This window comes from Tiliqua scincoides, chromosome 5, assembly GCF_035046505.1.
Source record: "Tiliqua scincoides isolate rTilSci1 chromosome 5, rTilSci1.hap2, whole genome shotgun sequence".
Taxonomy (NCBI): domain Eukaryota; kingdom Metazoa; phylum Chordata; class Lepidosauria; order Squamata; family Scincidae; genus Tiliqua; species Tiliqua scincoides.
The window spans coordinates 102060332-102081270 of record NC_089825.1 but is presented as its reverse complement, the minus strand read 5'-3'; the positions used below and the strand labels follow the sequence as shown (position 1 = coordinate 102081270).

Sequence of the window (20939 nt, the reverse complement as noted above, 5' to 3'; positions counted from 1 at the left end):
TTCATTCATTTCTAGGGAACTTGAAAGTATTTACTACTGCTAATACTATTATTACATTAATCATATACAAAAAGGCAAAGCCAGGTTCAATAGATCACCATGAACAGTTTATGGGTTTGTTTTCCTTTATGACTTGATAGTCCTCACCTGATTCAAGATGGTTGCATCTGTTGGTTTACTCTCAAACCCTACTAAGGGTTTGGGACTGAAATCTTGATTTGTTATGGAGCTCACATCCTCAATTACCTTGCAACCAATGGTGAAAGAGGCTGGAGCTGTAGATCTTTCTTTATTCCAAACATATTTCTCTAACAAATTTCAAAATTACTACAAAACAAATTTCTAACACATTTCAAATTTGCTACACCAGTAATGCGTGGCCATTCATGGGATTTTTTTTTAAAGAATAAAAGAAAGGCAAGGCTTAAGTGAAGTACCTAGCATGGGAGGGGGATGTTTGCTCAGATGAACCTAAGTTTTGACCTTCCTTGAAGCCTGTAGGATCTGAGACTTCTTCCCATCAGTCCAATTAAAATGCCATGAGCCTGGCTTCTGCCGCAGTCTTTTGATGTGAACATGCAACATACACATGCAAACAGGCATGTCACACATCCATACATGTCACAGCAGCATGTGGTCACATAAAGGAGAGGAGGACTGGATAGAACATCCAAGCGGTCTTCTCCCAGACAGCAACAGGAAAAAAAGCACAGGAAAAATAGTCGGATACAATCCAAGGCAGATTTTGTTCAGCTCAATATGTTGTGATCCAGTTTTAGTCCAAATCACCATGTCTAGTATTTATTGGGGTAAGGCAGGCAAATGTGATTTTTACATGTAGGATGAGGAGGATTGAAGCAGCATAGTGAGGCATGGTGACCCTTAATCCTAGATTGTAAAGCCATTAGAGTAAGTTTTAACTGCCTGATTATATTAAACGTCTGACTAAAGCACAGAAACACCCAGAATAGTAAAGAGCTACTTGATTTTATTACTAAAGATGCTTGAGCCTCAGAGTCTGAAATGTAACTCAGATAAGCACAGTTTCAGGCAGATAACTTTGGCAGAGGCAGATGTCTTGGCAAAAGCATTCGCTAAGCCTGTATTTCTGTAGCTTTTATTTTAATGCTTAGAAAGCTGTTTTGCTAGCTGAGACCTTGGGGCCTCAAAGACTTGCGTTGATACATTTTAGAATTTGGAAAAGGGAGTTGCGACTAGGGCAACAAGGAAGATAAGACTCCCCCTTTTCCAGAAGCACACATCTGCAAAGACTTTGCGATGCCAGGTGCCAAGGCTCACTTGTTTATTCTTCCAAGTTTTCAAAAGAAGGAAAAACATGTATGGGGACATAGAATATATAGTCTTTGCCTTAAAGTGTAACCAACATATATAGGGACATATGAAGACATGGTAATTATAGAAGTAAGTCTTAAAGAACCAACATGCTTGATTTTGGGAAAGCCTTGAGAAAACAGACAGAAAGAAGTAACATCCTTATCGGATGGCAACTGATATAATGTCTAGCTAAGCTCAGACAGCTGCAGGAGACAAATTTAGAAAAGAATACATTTAATTAGATAAGCAAAGAACATCCTTGAGAATCACATTGCAACTGAAATAGAGAAATGAATGTGAAAGGGGGCTGGTGCAGGGAGAAAACAGTTGACTTGGCATGTAATGTCTGAGTAACTTGTTTGAAGGTAAATGGGAGAAGGATTTCTTTAAAAGAAAGTGTGATGCAGTGAAAGTTTGGCTTGTTTTATGTCAAAATATATGAAAAATCACAAGAAGCTGGCTGAAGCCTTAGCCAGCCACAAAAGGGAAGAGGTCACTTATATACACCACTATAGAGCCCTCAATACCAATGTACTCAAAGTAACTAGTCACAATAGTTATAATACAATTAAGACATAGAGTAAAACATAAGAACATAAGAACAGCCCCACTGGATCAGGCCATAGGCCCATCTAGTCCAGCTTCCTGTACCTCACAGCGGCCCACCAAGTGCCCCAGGGAGCACACCAGATAACAAGAGACCTCATCCTGGTGCCCTCCCTTGCATCTGGCATTCTGACATAGCCCATTTCTAAAATCAGGAGGTTGCACATACACATCATGGCTTGTAAACCGGAATGGATTTTTCCTCCAGAAACTTGTCCAATCCCCATTTAAAGGTGTCCAGGCCAGGTGCCATCACCACATCCTGTGGCAAGAAGTTCCACAGACCAACCATATGCTGAGTAAAGAAATATTGTACATATATAGGCAAATGTGAAGGCATGCAAATGTGATTTTTACACGTAGGATGAGAAGGATCAAAGCAGCAGAGTTCATAGAAGGGATTGAAAACACCTCCCTGGTTGGGTCCTGATGGCCTCACTAAAATGAATACTCACCGATTGGGGCCTAACAATGCCAACAGGTTGTGAGGAGCAAATATTACAGCCCAGTACTACCCGGCAGCCCAATCCTGAGCTGCCAAATGTGAAAGGTTGCCACAGTGTCAAAAATGGCTGCTGTGGCACATTGAGTGCTCTGGGCAGCTGTCGGTAACACATTCGTCCCCTTCCCCTGGGTAAGGAAGGTAGCCCTGCAATGGGACTACTCAGCTCTGCAACATCTATTGAGGTGATATGGGGCTGTGGAATTGGTGCTGAGCTCTGCCGTGTCTCACCCTCACTCACCCCACTCCCTCTCCTCTCCATGCTTTTGCCCCACACTCCACCCACCCTGGAACACCTCCCCAATGCCCCATCTTGCCTCTCCATTGCCCAGCACTACATGCAGAGCACCAGGAGGCAGATCTCCGTCCTACAACTATCACTGTTCCAGTGCTAGGGTATCTCCAGCACTGGGCTGTCAGAATGCATCATCGATGTGCTTTACGGCGTCGGCACTGTGGATCAGGGCCCAAGTCCCCATGTGGAGATTCAGCAGTGCCAAAGGGGCACAGACTATATCCCTTGGGGGAGTTTTAGACTTTAGAGTTTTAGAGTTTAGACAGAGTATAGGTATGGGTCATTCCCAGAATTATCTGATGATGATCGTGGAACCTTCTGCATGTAAAACATGTGCTTTACTACTAGCCCAATTATCTATGGTGAGAGTTCCCTTTTTTGAAAAAATATACAGTACCTACTTCATGTCCCTTTTCCATAGTACAAAGGAACTGTGGAGAAGAAGCAAAGTCTCTGTGTCCTCGAGATTGTCACTTGGTTCGGAACAAACACCCTCCTAAAAATGCAGTGAAATTTCCATTCCAATACGAAAAACACAAAGCCAACAACCAATGCAAAACTTGATTTCACATATTATATTTTATGCTCCCATAGCATAAGTATTGTTTTTTAAATAATGACTGCTTGCAGGAAAGAAAAGAAAAAACCCCCATCACATGCAACTTCTCATATACAGTATTTGAGAAAATAGAGGGAAATATGCTTTCTGACTACAGGGCCTCCCATTTATCTACAGGGGTTCCACACCAGGAACCCCCACAGATAAGGAAACGCATGAATAATGAAATCCGTGGGTTTTGAGACCCTGTAATCCTCCAGAGGTGAGGGAACCCTCTGAGAGGTCTTAGAAGGTCATTTCCAGTTTTTGGTGAACACTGGAAGTGATGTTTTAAGGCCTTAAAGGGCCTTCAGAGGGCCAGGAAGCCCTCGCTGACCCTCTGAAGACCTTTTAAGGCCTTAAAACGTCACTTCCAGTTCTTACCACAAAGTGGAAGTGACTTTCTAAGACCTCCCACAAGCCTTAGAAGACATTCTGAGGTCTATGGAGGCCACACATGGCCTTCCTGACCCTTCGAACACCCTCTGGGAGCTGTGCTCCCCTCGCCTCTGGAAGGTCCATGTGGGTTCAACCCACGAGTTCGGGAACCTGCAGAAGCTGAAATCCTTGGGTTTCAAATTCATGGCTACAGCGGGCCCACTGCATTTATCATAGTAACGTTTTCTGCAGGAGGTCTCCTTTGCTGCCATTCATGATGGGAATTAATTTGCTTGCCTTCTGGGAGCAATAAGCAAAATCTTCACTATGATAAATTAGAGTACGGCAACAAGAAGATATAAAAGAGAATTAATGGAAGAGTGTTTTAGAATGTTATGCTAAATTCCTGAGGGACAGCAACTCCAAGGACTATGAGTGTGTTTATTTATGCTCTACAAATAGTTGAAGTAACAAGTTCCATTATTTTTTATGTGTAATGAGAATTATCCCTCTCCTTTGGCACGATATACAACCAAAGACAAAAAAAGGTCCAGGAAGGGGATAGGATATGGCACACGCTCATCCTGCCCCCTTCCATGGCTTTTCTGCCCAGACCCACCTATGTCACTGCCCTCCTCACACCCATGCTCTTCTTCTTCCTCCTCTCACCCTGAACATCTCCCTGGGCTGTTCCTACCTGCTCTGACGTGATTGAAGGTGCACCATTGCAAAGTGCTTTATGGCACTTTTTTATGGCTAGCACTGGTGGAGCCCGCATTCTGATGGCATAATGCAAGCATGGGATTGGGCCAAAAACCATACTTAAGAGTAGAATGTTTTAATAGTTCAGCATTATGTCTGCATATTGAACCACCCAAGTATTTGGGAGTGAAATCGTGGTTTGAAGGGAGTTTGAAAACCATGGGTTGAGTATACTATCTGCACCAAGCAGATCCATGATTAAGGACATTTCCTCAACTTTCTAGCCTCTGCTTGCAAGATGACCAACACAATACACATCCCTTTTTCATGCCCTCTGGGGCCATGAGACTCAAAATACAAAAAAGGGACAACAATTCTAAAATCATTGGTAGTATCAGTCTCAAGATAGGCACTACTTTTGGAAATTAAATTCAGTCTGACTACTCCTTTTACTACTCTGAAGGGGGCAGAGATAGAGTAGGCACTACTTTGAAATAAATAGAAATTAAATTTAGCTAGAATACTCCTTTAAATTGGAGCACAGCCTGATCCTGTGGAGTACAGTACATGTGTTCAAAGAATTGGAGAAAATAACAGCTTAGTAAAGGAGCACCATTTGTAACAATGACTAGCTCCAGGTTACCTAACTTCTTGTAGTGAACCATATACATCAGCGATTTTCAACCTTTTTTGTCTCAGGGCACACTGACAAGGCACTAAAATTGTCAAGGCATACCATCAGGTTTTTGGCAATTGACAAGGCAAACCATGCTGCTAGTGGGCAGCTCACATCCCCCATTGGCCCTACTAAGAAATGACCTTTCCCCAGATTCCTGTGGCACACCTGTGGACTACTTACGGCACAAGTTGTTGAAAATGGCTGGTGTACGTTATGACACCTTTAGTCTGATGTTTTTATGTCTGACTTCTACCAAAAAGAAGACATGTGAGGGCTTTCTTCACCTCTTTATTTCTCAGGCTATATATAAGAGGGTTGACCAAAGGAGTCAAAATAGTGTAAGCAACAGAGAAGATTTTGTTGAGTTCCTTCAGCCTGTCTGTATGTGGTAAGGCGTACACAATCACAACACTCCCATAGTAGAGAGTAACCACAAAGAGATGAGAGGAGCAGGTGGAGAAAGTCTTCTGCTTCCCTGTAGTGGATGCAATTTGCAGGATAGCCCGAATGATAAGAACATATGATATCAGAGTAAACATAAATGGGGGAAACGTGAATACAGAGGCCACTATATATATCACCATTTTCATCACGAGTGTCACTGCAAGAGAAGTCGATTATGGGAAAGCTATCAAAAAAGAAATGATCAATTTCATTTGGCCCACAAAAATCCAGTTTGGACATATTGGCTATCATTAGAGTACTTCCTAGGAAACCATTGACCCAAGATACAATGAGGCAGAATCTGCCGTTCATCTTTGTATTGTAATGCAAAGGTTTGCATATTGCCAAATAGAGATCATAGGACATGACAGACAGGAGGTAACATTCGACAGCTAAGAAAGTCCCAACAAAATAATGTTGCACCAAGCAACCATTGACAGATATTAGTTTCCAGATATGAAACTGGCTAGAATCCTTGGCAAAAGTGTAGAGCTGTAACAGATTTCTAAGCAGGACATATTACCCAGGAAGAAATACATTGGGGTATGAAGGTGCTTGTCATACGCAACAAGTAGAGCAATGAGAAAATTCCCTGTTATTGTCAGAAGGTAAATAAGCAAGAAGAGCAGGAATAAAGCAGCTTCTCTTTCTTGAAGATCTCCAAATCCCAGCAGGATGAATTCACTGGTCTGTGATTGATTTTTGGATTCCATCCCTTCAATTGATCTCATTCATTTGGTTTCTCTTTCACAACAACACAGAGTGTGGAACTATGGAGTTTCTTCAAGAATAATGGAGAATCAATTTTGTATATATTGATGATTCTGTATCACAAGGAATAAATTGGAAGGAATGCTAGATTAAAGCTTACTATTTATTTAACAACATAGACTTTAACATGTAAGAAGAACATTTGTCCCAATAGAATGTTAATACTGCAGTCTCTTTTCAGATGCACCAGCAACCATTCAGCACTGATATCCAAAATGGAGTTTTAATACTATTTTAAAAGCTTTTACATCAATTTTCAGAATTTCAGTACACAATTTGCATTAAATTTCCTGGCATTTTTAATATCTTTGAATATCTAAAATGTGAATTTCTTGGGGATTCTCTGAAATAAATAAATAAATACTACTAGAATCCTTCTCCCCCAGTTGTGATGTTCTTCAGTATCTAGAAAAGGAATTGCAACCCGAAAGACAGCCAAATAATCTTTAAAATACCTCCATGTCATATAGGAAATGTCTAATGACATAAAACAAAGATTTCCTTCCACCTAGGAAATCATATCACTTCCAACCCGAAAGACTATATTCCACAGTACCTGTTAAGTTTGGGGATGTATGCATTTTCGAAGTCTGCCTCCCCTCCGTTAAATAGACTCTTCACACAATAAACTGCTTCGTTCTTCACCCATACGATTAACAGTCAAAAAAGATCCTAACCTCAGTTACTGATCTCCAATATGGAGATGTTTGTTCACCCTCTCTATTCTTACTATATTGCTGGAGAAAAGCTCAATGAGTCAGCTACTACAGCTGAAGACAATGTAGTTGGTAGCAGCATGTTCCATCCTTTATAGAGGATGAGGTGTTTTTTTTTTTTTTCCTCCCTCTTGACAGGGGCCTTGAGGACAGGAGACTAGTCATGAAACTCAGTGGGAAGAAACTCCATGGAGAAACCAAAGCTATCGGTAGTTAATTGCCTGAACACATAATAGAATTACACTATTGTAAAGGTCTCAAACTTTACTGCACCTGACAATTTCACCCTCAGTGCAATCAAGGAACATGATCAATCCGCAAAAGGAATAAACGGATTTCTCCATTCAAATCCTTTATTTTTCTATGGTTTCAATCGATCCCGCGTTCTATTGCCCAGGTACCCTCCCCCAAAAATGATATAAGACAAGATCAGCTTTTGGTATGAAATGAGTCAGTTTTGTTGGTATGAAACAAGTCACGACTTCACCTCCAGATCCACCCCCTCGTGCAGCCTCCCCACTTTCCGTTCCTCCTCCTCCCCACCAGGTTTTGCCCCTCCCCACCACTGTTCTGTCCTTCCCATACTCCTCCCACCTTCCCCACTGGCTTACTTGCTCTGGCAATCAGCAGTCTGGTGGCCAGCAGTCTGATGACCAGCACGGGAAAGCTCCAGCCTTCCCATAGGCACTTGGGCAGCACGCTACTCAACCCAACATCAGAACAGGCTTTACGGCTGCTTTTCTGCAGCCCGCACTGGCAGAACATGTGGGTCAGCTGAACAGGATTGGGTTGCAAAACACTGAAATACACATTGAAATGGATACAATACTGCAAAGAAGGAATCTTGGTGTGGGCCAGGTGGCAGGCCCAATGGTTGCTTGGGAACTTCCCTGGTTCATGACATTGTCCTCCGGGCTGCTGAAGGAGGAAGAAGTGCCTGCTTGGTCACCTCTTCTTCTCTCCTATCAGAGTCTGGAGTCACATTTTGATTCTAGATTTTTGTAGCTCTATATGAGACTTGCATATGCATGTGGACTTGGGGCATCCAGGGTCAGATCTGAGCCTGCAGGAGCAAGTGAGCCATCGACCAGTGGCCAGGCTGCTCAACCTCTCATGCCCCTAGAGTGCTTTGTAAATTCATCATTCTGCTAAACATGTTTCCTGATGAGATTGGTATTGTTTACATGTCTCATGATCATATTAACATAAAACAATCTCAGGGTCATCTGTAACTAACAGTATTTGGAGGAGAAAAGGAGATGGTCTCTAGCAGTAATGGGGAACACAAATACTTGTGTCCAAAGTTCCGAAGTACAGAATTGTTCTTCAAAGCTCCCTAGGTGAATGTTACATGAGGCAAGGCAGGAATGTGGCAACCATCCTGAAGACAGGAACCTATACTGAAAGGGGAAGAAGTGGAAAGATAATTAGGACCTGCTGCAGTTTATGTTTAATGTTCAGTTGTGGCCTGTTTATAATGCAAAATCTTTGTCTCCTATCTTTTTGGAGTAAGTGGTCAATTATCCCCATTATTGCTATCTTACTTACTTACTTATTATTTGTTTGTTTGTTTTTCACATTTTTATACTGCCCTTCCTTCAGGGCAGTACATTCCCTCCCTTTTATTCTCACAACAACCCCATGATGTAGGTTAGGCTGAGAGATAGTGACTGGCCCAAGTTCAGCTAGGATTCTTCATGACTGAGTGGGGATTTGAACCTGGATCTTCCTACACTACACCACTACACCACTACACCATCCTGGCTCTTATAAGAGGGTTAGGAGGGTTAGGTAGAGGAAAATTGCGTATAGTTGACACTGCCTGAAATCAGAAACAATTGATACTGTCTCTTTAAAAACTAAAATCACTCTATAAGACAAGTGCAAGAAGACTGAGGAAACAGCAGATTCATTTGCTCATCTCGTGCTCACTCTGGTGCCTGTATTTAGTAAGTGGAAAGGCAGGCAAAATGACACTTACCATTCAAACTGTTTTTCTCTCTGTTTTTGTCTATCAAGCAAATAACAGGTGGGGCCTCTTTATCCATGGATTTGGCATCTGTGGATTTACCCCACCATGAATGCCGAATGAGAAGTCATCTGAAAACCTCTCTAGGGGCTATGCTGAGCCTCAGAGAGGCTGTGCAAGGTGGTGTGCAGCCTCTCTGAGGCTCAGAACTGCTCCAGATGCAACTGGAGCAAGACTCCAGTTGTGTTCAAATGTGGGCTCTGAAAACTGCAGATTTCATTATCCACGGTTTTCAGCATCTGTGGGGGATTCAGGAACGGAAGCCCTGTGGATAAACAGGCTCCACCTATATACTTGAATCTACACAAGTAAAATATCGGTAACATGCAGGTCGACTATATATCAATATTTTCATTCTTATATTTTAACTCATCTAAAACATGACAGCAAATAAAGATTTCATCCTTACTTGTGTTGGGGGTCAAGGGAACATTTCACCTACTGTTCTGTTGCCCTTGAACCCCCAAAGGCAGTGAGAGGTTCATTGCCAAGCATGCCCAATCCCCTCCAACTGAACACACCAAGGGAAGGTTTGGCAGAAACTGCTTCTTTATTGCTGGTAGCAAAGCAAGGCTGCACGGAGGTAGTAGGCTCAGATCAGTTCAGCAATTTTCAGCTGGGCGCAGCCAGCCTTTTATACAAAGTTCAAAGCGATATGTTCAACAGACAAAAAGTGCAGTAAATTTCCATCTCTGCCTCACTCAAGCTCCCCCTTTACTCCTCCTGCTGGTTGCTTCTCTTGCAAGATAACTCAGACAAGTTCTGTGTGGTCTTCAAGGACCAAGATACAGGGGAACTGGAACTAAAAGCACAGAGTGAAGGCAAAAGGTTTGCAAGCTGGCTCTTGATGCTGTGTTATCGCTATAACAAAGACACTGGGTGAGGGGTGGCACACAGCTTTTTGCTAACAATTATATTAAGACCAGAAGCAGAGTCAGTGAGCTGACGTTAAAAATGGTGTTACTTTGGCCAGAGTGCAGTGAGAGCTCTGGGCTCATGGCATCCGTTCATCATCATTTATCCTAGAAGTGGTGTAAGCACTTTTATGATATAGATCACAATTCTATTTACCTACAGTGGTGATTTTTTTTTAGGTGGGATTTTACACCACATTTCCACAATTAATGTCCTTTGAAATTATCTTTGTCACATGTCACAGCAATAAATGGCAAATAACAGGACCTCTTAAGAGTGGTAAGGGCTTGATTTGGCAGGTCTTTCTGTGGGTTCCACAAAACATAGGGATGTGATTCTGATGAAGGACTTTTTCACTTCCTGACAGCTGTCATCGACATGGAGCTGAGCAGACTGCAGATGGACATTGTCGCCCTTCAAGAGACTAGGAAGTCCAAAGTCCAGCTGAAATGTCTGCATGACTTCCTCTTTGCCGACGATGCAGCGATCAAACCCTGGCCTCTGAGCGGCCCGCTTGGAGGCAGGCTGTGCAGCATGGCCTTTCCCAGTTTGAAGAGATACTTGGCCAGCAGTCTGAGGCAAAGAGGCAAAGAAGGAAGGCCCATAGCCAGGGAGACAGACCAGGGACAGACTACACTTGCTCCCAGTGTGGAAGGGATTGTCACTCACGAATCGGCCTGTTCAGCCACACTAGACGCTGTTCCAGAACCACCATTCAGAGCGCGATACCATAGTCTTTCGAGACTGAAGGAAGGTTGCCAACAATAATATAAGAGGATTGATCAGTGGGGTTAGAAGTGTGTAAACAACAGAGAAGACTTTGTTGAGTACTCTTAGCTGGCTGGTATATGGTACAACATAAACAACCACACCAGTGCCATAGAAAACTGTAACCACAAACAGATGAGAGGAGCAGGTGGAAAATGCTTTCTGCTTCCCAGAAGTGGATGGTATTCTCAGGATCGCCTGAATTATGAGAGCATAAGAGACCAGGGTCAACATAAACGGAGGAAAGGTAAAAACTGAAGCTGTTGCATACATAATCACGCATATGGTTTGTGTATTGCTACAAGAAAGGTCTATGACTGGAAAACTGTCGCAAAAGAAATGGTTGATTTCCTTGGGGCCACACAAAACCAACCTAGACATGACACTTGTTGTTAGCGTACTAGCTAGGAAGCCATTGATCCAAGACATGATGATCATCTGCAGACACAATTTTCCATTCATAAGGGTCCCATAATGCAAAGGTCTACATATGGCTAAGTACCGAACATAGGACATCACAGATAGCAGGTAACTTTCAACAGCTCCCAGAGATGCAAAGAAATAATGTTGCACAAGGCATCCATTGACTGTTATGGTTCGGTCATGAGACAGAAAGCTCGCTAGCACCTTTGGCAACAGGGTTGAGGAGTAACAATTCTCCAGACAGGCCAGGTTTCCCAAGAAGAAGTACATTGGGGTGTGAAGGTGCCTGTCAGTCACCACCAGAAGAAGAAGAAGAATGTTCCCAGCCATAGTCAGAAGGTAGATAAGCAGAAACATCATAAATAAAACAGTATTCATTTCATGGACTTCTCCAAAGCCCAGCAGGATAAATTCATGGATTTGTGTTATATTTTGGGATTCCATATATTCAGGGTATCTTTCAATGTACAACATCAGTGTGAATTGGTGTGGACTTTTCCATTCTAGATAAAATGAAAAACATGTTTTATTTATTTAGGTCACATTCTTATGGTATTGGCAACCTTCAGTCTCGAAAGACTATGGTATCGCTCTCTGAAAGGTGGTTCTGGCACAGCGTCTAGTGTGGCTGAAAAGGCCAATCCGGGAGTGACAATCCCTTCCACACCGGGAGCAAGTGCAGTCTGTCCCTGGTCTGTCTCCCTGGCTATGGGCCTTCCTTCTTTGCCTCTTTGCCTCAGACTGCTGGCAAAGTATCTCTTCAAACTGGGAAAGGCCATGCTGCACAGCCTGCCTCCAAGCAGGCCGCTCAGAGGCCAGGGTTTCCCACTTGTTGAGGTCCATCCCTAAGGCCTTCAGATTCCTCTTGCAAATGACCTTGTATCACAGCTGTGATCTACCTGTAGGGCACTTTCCTTGCACGAGTTCTCCATAGAGGAGATCCTTTGGGATCCGGCCATCATCCATTCTCACGACATGACCGAGCCAACGCAGGTGTCTCTGTTTCAGCAGTGCATACATGCTAGGGATTCCAGCACGTTCCAGGACTGTGTTGTTAGGAACTTTGTCCTGCCAGGTGATGCTGAGAATGTGTTGGAAGCAGCGCATGTGGAAAGCGTTCAGTTTCCTCTCCTGTTGTGAGCGGAGAGTCCATGACTCGCTGCAGTACAGAAGTGTACTCAGGACGCAAGCTCTGTAGACCTGGATCTTGGTATGTTCTGTCAGCTTCTTGTTGGACCAGACTCTCTTTGGGATTCTGTAAAATGTGGTAGCTGCTTTACCAATGCACTTGCTTAGCTCGGTATCGAGAGAAAGAGTGTCGGAGATCGTTGAGCCAAGGTACACAAAGTCATGGACAACCTCCAGTTCATGCGCAGAGATTGTAATGCAGGGAGGTGAGTCCACATCCTGAACCATGACCTGTGTTTTTTTCAGGCTGATCGTCAGTCCAAAATCTTGGCAGGCCTTGCTAAAACGATCCATGAGCTGCTAGAGATCTTTGGCAGAGTGGGTAGTGACAGCTGCATCGTCGGCAAAGAGGAAGTCACGAAGACATTTCAGCTGGACTTTGGACTTTGCTCTCAGTCTGGAGAGGTTAAAGAGCTTTCCATCTGATCTGGTCCAGAGATAGATGCCTTCTGTTGCAGTTCCAAAGGCCTGCTTCAGCAGGACAGTGAAGAAAATCCCAAACAAGGTTGGTGCAAGAACACAGCCCTGCTTCACGCTGCTTCGGATGCCAAAGGGGTCTGATGTTGGGCCATCGAAGACAACAGTGCCCTTCATGTCCTTGTGGAAGGATCTGATGATGCTGAGGAGCCTGGGTGGACATCCGATCTTGGGGAGAATCTTGAAGAGGCTGTCCCTGCTGACCAGGTCGAAAGCCTTCGTGAGATCTATGAAGGCTATAAAAAGTGGCTGTCGTTGTTCCCTGCATTTCTCCTGCAGTTGTCTAAGGGAGAATACCATATCAGTGGTGGACCTGCTGGCTTGGAATCCGCACTGTGATTCTGGATAAACGCTCTCTGCAAGTACCTGGAGCCTCTTTAGTGCAACTCGGGCAAACAACTTTCCTACAACGCTAAGGAGAGAGATGCCATGGTAGTTGTTGCAGTCAACCCTGTCACCTTTGTTCTTGTACAGCGTGATGATGTTTGCATCCCTCATGTCTTGAGGTACTTCACCTTCTCTCCAGCAGAGACAGAGGATTTCATGCAGCTCAGTAGCGATGATCTCTTTGCAGCACTTTAGGACTTTAGCAGGGATGCTGTCTTTTCCAGGTGCCTTGCCAAAGGCAAGGGAGTCCAGGGCCATGTGAAGTTCTTCTAGTGTTGGTTCACTGTCAAGCTCCTCCAGCAAAGGCAGGCACTCAATGTTGTTCAGCGCTTCTTCGGTGACTACATTTTCTCTGGAATATAGCTCAGAGTAGTGCTGCACCCAGCGTTCCATCTGCTGCGTCCGATCCTGGATGACCTCGCCTGTGGCAGACTTCAGAGGGGCAATTTTCTTCTGTGTTGGACCTAGGGCCTGCTTGATACCGTCATACATTCCCTTGATGTTGCCTGTGTCAGCTGCTACCTGTATCTGGGAGCAGAGCTGAAGCCAGTAGTCGTTAGCACATCTCCTGGCAGTCTGCTGGACTTTGCTGCGAGCAGCTCGGAGGACCTGCAGGTTGCGCTCACTGGGACAGGCCTTGTGTGCTGCTTGAGCTCTCCTCTTTTCCTCAATGACTGGTGTCAACTCCTCAGAGTGGGCTTCAAACCAGTCTGCCGTCTTGTTGGTCTTCTTGCCAAATACGGACAAGGCGGTGTTGTAAACGGCATTCTTGAAATGTTCCCATCTGTTGGATGCGTTTGCATCAACCGGGCCTGGAAGAGATTCCTCAAGCGCTCGTGCAAATTCCTCCACTTTTCTCTGATCCCGGGTCTTGCTGATATCAATGCGAGGTCTTCCTTCCTTTTTCGTGTGATACAGTCGCTTTGTTTGCAGTTTCACTCTGCTGCACACCAGGGAGTGGTCAGTGTCACAGGCAGCACTCCGATAGCTGCGTGTGATCTTGGTGCTGGGAAGGCTGGAGCGTCTGGTGAGAATCAGGTCGAGCTGGTGCCAGTGCTTTGATCTTGGGTGTCTCCAAGAGACTCTATGTTGGGGCTTTGTGTTAAAGACACAAACATATTGCTGACACAGAGACCATGATGACAGCAAAACTCTAGCAGGCGTTGGCCATTCTCGTTCATCTTCCCAATGCAGAACTGACCTAAGCAAGTGGGCCACGAACTGTTATCAGCACCAACTCTAGCATTGAAATCGCCGAGGATGAACAATGGCTCTTTTATGGGGATCTTCTTGATAGTGGTGGCCAGGTCATCATAAAATTTGTCTTTGGCTTCTGCTGGAGACGACAAAGTCAGTGCATATGCACTGATGAGAATGACAGGTCCTGCTGATGACTGGAGCTGCAGGGACAAAATTCTTTCACTTCCCACAGTAGGTGGGATGATGGACTTCAGCAGGCAATTTCTGACTGCAAAGCCAACACCATGTTCCCTGGTTTCGTTTGGTGGTTTTTCCTGCCAGAAAAATGAGAAATTTCTCTCCTTGACAGATCCGGAATCTGGAAGCCTCGTCTCTTGAAGGGCGATGATGTCCATCTGCAGTCTGCTCAGCTCCATGTCGATGACAGCTGTTTTGCGTGCGTCGTCTATTTCTTGCAGGTCATCAGAGAAGCCAGGTGTCATTGTCCTAACGTTCCAGGTGCCCAGCTTTAGGGCAGGAGTTTTCTGTTTTCTGTCGCATGGTGCAGAGTTGTCAATCCGCTTGTCGGTTTTCACCCTAAACCCCACGCACCCCGTGAGGTTAACGGACCGTGGCGAGGCAGCACCTTACTGACTGGGGACTGCCCAGCTTAAGGCGGGCGGTAGATGCCCAATGAGATGCAATGATCTCTCCCACCGTCGGAAGCAGCCCCTGGCGTCACGCTCTACGCCAATTGAGCGAAGACGTATAACCGGTAAACTGCTGCTTCCCGTGTTGTGCCGATGCCATATGGTGAAGTTGGAGTGTCCTCTCCAGTGCGCGAAGCCTGGGTAAAGAAGGCATGGAGGATAGGCTGTTAGCCATGCAGCAAATCCCCCCTCTCCACGTCGCTGGAATGGTCCAATGGAAAGGGAGAAGCCAATACGGTTGGTTCCAGTGGCGTCGTAGGAGTTGCCAGAACGTGACTGTGTTCAGCCACAAACTGCCTCAGGGACTCCGGCTCCTGATTTTGCCTCGAGGTTGACTCCTGAAGCCTTTTCCACAACTGGATATAGCCACAAGGCAGTGGAGGTTTGGGATCAGAGTTTTCCTTCTCCTAGATGAGCTGTCTTCCCCCCTCCCACCCCAGATCCTCCATTTCACTCACACATCTCTCTTTCCAATTTCCAGGTACCCACAATGCCCTTCCCCCCTGCACCTTCCGTGAGTGAAGTGATGTGTGATGTGTGAGTGGAGGGATGTGTGAGTGAAAGGCCAGGATCACCATGCTTGTCTCAGCTGATGATGAAGAAAGCTTTGTACAGAACTTTGCGCCTTTGTTTGATCAGAATAGCATTTGTATTGCCTTCCTGGAAAAGGATGACAAATTCATGTATGAATTTCAGGACAAATTCACTGAAAACATGTATAAAATAAAGGAAGTGCTTGTATTAAGTAAAGCCAATGTGATTATTCTCAGTGGGACACTACTGTTTCAGTCTGTTTTAGCATACGTCTTACATACTTCTGAACAGGTCACAAGGATCTATATACAGAAGGTTTGGATCGTGCCGCCTGAATGGAGATTTTATTTGTCGCTCACAAGAGAAGTAATGGGTGAAAACATTTTTTATGGTGCCTTGTCCATCGCACCCCACAAAACTGCAGTGCCAAGATTCCAGGAGTTCCTTCTTAACTTGACGCCTGACAAGTCACTTATGGATTTTATCCACTTCTATTTAGATGACACACTCTGTTGCTCTCTTCTCAATGAAGATCAATTCCAGAAAGAAAAATGTGCAGAAGAGGGGAAACTAGAGTTTCATTATTTCAGAGCTATGAGTGGTGAGAGCTACAATATCTATAATGCAATCTATGCTATAGCAAATTCTCTACATGCGATATACCTCTCCAGAGAAAAAGCAAAACTGCCCAAAGGCAAATCCGAATTTCTGAATGTTCAGCCATGGCAGGTAAAATATTTACTTATTTGTTTGCTTTTTTGTTTACTGCATTTATGTACTTCTTTCCTCCCAAAGGGACCTAAGGAGACTTTACTTTTTATTTTTAAAAAATCAGAACCAACAGAGACCAATTATTGATGAAGGATTCTACATGTTCATACCCATCTCTCACTGTGAATTATTTGGTCACCTTTGATAGTTCTGCAATATTCCATCTAGCAACTCCTTTAATGGTGGACTGGAATTGTCAGTTATTTGCAGTTAGAATTGTCAGTTAAATTGCAGTTAGAAATTTCCCCGTTCTTCAATATCAGGAAATAGCTGAATTTCTTCTGAGTCAATGTACACCAGGATGAATGCTTTTTTACCCTCCGTCAGGTGCATGATATAGTCAGAAATTATTCACAACAGTGATCCCTTTGTGAGCATCTATACACCCTTTCTTCCAATTCGAAGCCTCCTTCCATTCACTCAAACCCAACGTTCAATCCCCTCTACCATCCATCATTTGTTCTGACCTGCCTGCTGTTGCTTCTCCAAGCATGTGGCTGTGGCAGCATAAAGCTGGAAAGGAAGGATGTCGCTGTCTGAGCTTCCCATACCCTTCCAATATCTGGATTTCTGGTTTGCAACATCATCTACCAAAGGAAGTTGGGCTTAGTTCAACCCAGTGCCAGTGTTTCATGTCATAGTGGCATGGTGCCAGCAAAGAATCTTCAAACTGACAAGATGGTACAGCACATTATCTGCATTCTATTCTGATAGAATTCACAAATGCTGTAATAAAATACTGATACAGGTTTGAATAAGCACTGTATAGAGATCATATAGATTCCATTTCAGGTAGCTAATATCACTCTCTTTCCATTTAGCTCCACTCTGTATTAAAAAACATCCATTTTAACAATGGAGCTGGACAGGAAATATTTTTTGAGAAGAGAGACTTGTCATCTGGGTATGACATCATCAATTGGGTCTGGTTAGCCAATGAATCAAATCCTTTGTCCAGGGTTGTTGGAGATTCTCCCAAGTAAAAAGTTTGCCATCAGAGAGGATTGGATTGCATGGAATAGGCGATTTAAAGAGGTACAAACAAGTTGACTATTCCAAATGTGAAATGTTCAGGAGTAAAATGGTCCCTTCGCCGGATATATCTTTAAAAGAAACTGTGGGGAAGGAGAGGGAGCAAATTGGATTATGCTCATAACAGTCAGAGAATTATTTTCCTTTTAAACTAACATCAGTTATATATCCTAAGCCTTTTATCCCAGCCTTAACTTTGTGTTTTAAAAATTCAAAAATATAGCTAATATAAACAGACATATTTTGGGACACATAAGTCTGGGATGCATAAAGAACAGGTGTAAAAGTACAATACTGGGATGCATTTGACTGGGGCGCAGTTTTCCAGGGTGCAATGATTCTGTCACTCACAAACACAGACACACAGCCGATATGTAATATCTGCATCCCTTCATCAAAATGGTTGATAATTCCCCCCACCAAACCCAATTGTTTCTACTTAGTCCTCACTTTTTAAATAATAATAATAATAATAATAATAATAATAATAATAATAATAATAATAACTATTTTTACCCGCCTTTCTGCCCAAAGGGTCTCAAGGCGGCTTACAACAGGTTAAAACAGATTAAAAACACAATTTAAAAACAGATTAAAGCATTTTAACACATACCATAAAAATAGTAGGCAGATAAAAAGTAGTAAAAAGGTAAAAAGGGCATAGAGCAGCAAGTCATAAAAGAATCAGGCCTGTAAAAAATTAAAAGATGTTGAAAAGATGTTAAAAAGGCCGAGAACTCAGAAGGCTTTTTTAAACAGAAGGGTCTTCAGGCCTCGCCGAAAAGTCTCAAGAGAGGGAGCCATTTTTAAGTCAAGGGAAAGGGAATTCCATAGCCTTGGTGCCACTACTGAGAAGGCCCTATTTCTAACCGCCGCCCCACTTACCTCCCTAGGTGGCGGCACTTGCAAAAACGCCTTCTCTGATGACCTAAGAGGACGAGCCGGATTGTACGGAAGTAGGCGATCTCTAAGATACCCTGGCCCAGAGCAGTATAGGGCTTTAAAGGTCAAAACTAGCACCTTGAATTGGGCCCGGAAACGAATGGGCAGCCAATGTAGCCGCTGGAGAAGCGGACTGACAGAGTCAAATCGCCTAGCTCCAGTAACCACATGGGCCGCCGCATTCTGCACTAGTTGCAGTTTCCGAACCGTCTTCAAGGGCAGCCCCACATAGAGCGCATTACAATAATCTAACCTCGATGTCACCGTAGCATGGATCACCTTGGCCAGGTCTGCACGATCCAAGTACGGCCGCAGCTGGCCCACGAGTCGAAGCTGAGCAAAGGCCCCCCTAGCCACAGCCGCCACCTGGGAATCCAGGAGCAGCTGCGAGTCCAGGTGGACCCCCAAGCTGCAGACCTGCTCCTTTCAGGGGGAGTGCAACCCCATTCAGTGTAAGCTGATAGTCCAGCACCTGCATTGAGGATTTCCAAACCAGGAGAGCCTCTGTCTTATCCTGATTTAATTTCAGATTTTTAGCCCCTGCACCTCAAGGGCCAGGGTGTCGAACAGGCATCCCTCAGCACCACCATTTGGGACTGATCCTCCAAGTAGGAGCGGAACCACTGCAAAACAGTGCCTCCAACTCCCAACTCGGCCAATTGGCCCAGAAGGATACCATGGTTGATGGTTTCGAAAGCTGCTAAGAGGTCCAGCAGGACCAACAGGGACATACTCCCCCTTTCCAGTCCCCGGCATAGGTCATCCACCAAGGCAGTTTCCATCCCAAAGCCCGGCCTGAAGCCAGATTGAAAAGGATCCAGATAATCTGCTTCATCCAAGACCTTGTGGAGTTGAGATGCCACCACCCGCTCAATTACCTTGCCCAGAAATGGGATGTTGGAGGCTGGCCAGTAGTTGTCTAACACACTGGAATCCAGGGAGGGCTTCTTCAGGAGGGGGTGAACCACTGCCCGTTTCAAAGCACATGGCAATGTCCCCTCCATCAAGGAAAAATTGAACACCCTCCCTGTCCTCTCAGCCAGTCCAACCCAGGCAGCTCTTAGCAGCCAAGTTGGGCAAAGGTCAAGCAGGCAGGCAGATGGACTCACACTCCAAAGGAGTCTGTCCACATCCTCAGGCTGTACAAGCTGAAAAGAATCCCACAACACTGGACAAGCAGTTGCCAAGGGGACATCTTCAGACATTGTCAATGTGGCATCCAAGTCGCGACGAATACGATCGATTTTATCTTCAAAATCTTGCGCAAACACGTTGCAGCATAAGAACATAAGAACATAAGAACAACCCCACTGGATCAGGCAATAGGCCCATCTAGTCCAGCTTCCTGTATCTCACAATGGCCCACCAAATGCTCCAGGGAGCACAACAGATAACAAGAGACCTCATCCTGGTGCCCTCCCTTGCATCTGGCATTCTGTCATAACCCATTTCTAAAATCAGGAGGTTGCGCATACACATCTTGGCTTGTACCCCGTAATGGATTTTTCCTCCAGAAACTTGTCCAATCCCCTTTTAAAGGTGTCTAGGCTAGACGCCAGCTCCACATCCTGCGGCAAGGAGTTCCACAGACCGACCACACGCTTAGTAAAGAAATATTTTCTTTTATCTGTCCTAACCTGCCCAACACTCAATTTTAGTCGATGTCCCCTGATTCTGATGTGATGTGAGAGTGTAAAGAGCATCTCTCTATCCACTCTGTCCATTCCCTGCATAATTTTGTATGTCTCAATCATGTCCCCCCTCAGGCGTCTCTTTTCTAGGCTGAAGAGGCCCAAATGCCGTAGCCTTTCCTCATAAGGAAGGTGCCCCAGCCCCGTAATCATCTTAGTCGCTCGCTTTTGCACCTTTTCCATTTCCACTATGTCTTTTTTGAGATGCGGCGACCAGAACTGGACACAATACTCCACACAATACAGCGGCTGACCTTGTATTACTCCTGGTCTACTGGAGGGGCCTGATGGAGGAGGCCCCGCACAACACAGAACAGCTCTGCTAGACGGCTATCAGCAGACGCAATGATAGCAGAGAATAACGATCTCTTCGCTGCTACCACCGCCACGGAGTAGGCTCTGTGATGAGCTCCCTACGTGTCCGAATGGATTCATCGCGCGTTTACTGCCACCGTCGCTCTAGATGCCTGCCCTGCCGCTTCATCATTCGTAGCTCCTCAGTGAACCAAGGAGCCGCTCCAAGTCTGCGACATGGCAGAGGTATCTCCGGAGCAATCTTATCCACTGCCCTGGTCATTTCCCCATTCCAGAGGTCAACCAGGGCTTCAGATGAGGCGCCAGTCTTGGCAGTGGGGAAATCCCCAGAGCCCTGAGGAAAACTTCAGGATCCAATAGCCTCTGGGGGCAGACCATAGAATGCGGTCCCCCGCCTCTGCGGAGGTAAGAAGTCGCAACAAGCCTAAACCTTACCAGGAAGTGATCTATCCATGACAGCGGAGTGATCTTGATCTCCTCTACATCCAGATCACTGCCCCGGTGCCCAGATGTAAACACCAGTTCCAACACATGTCTTGCAGTATGTGTTGG

At 44.8% G+C, this 20939-nt stretch overlaps 1 pseudogene; it reads right to left on the bottom strand.

The window, feature by feature from the left end:
- Window positions 1-5331: 5331 nt before the first annotated feature.
- On the bottom strand, window positions 5332-6252 carry LOC136652704 (olfactory receptor 1f45-like; annotated as a pseudogene).
- Between the last annotated feature and the right edge of the window lie 14687 nt (window positions 6253-20939).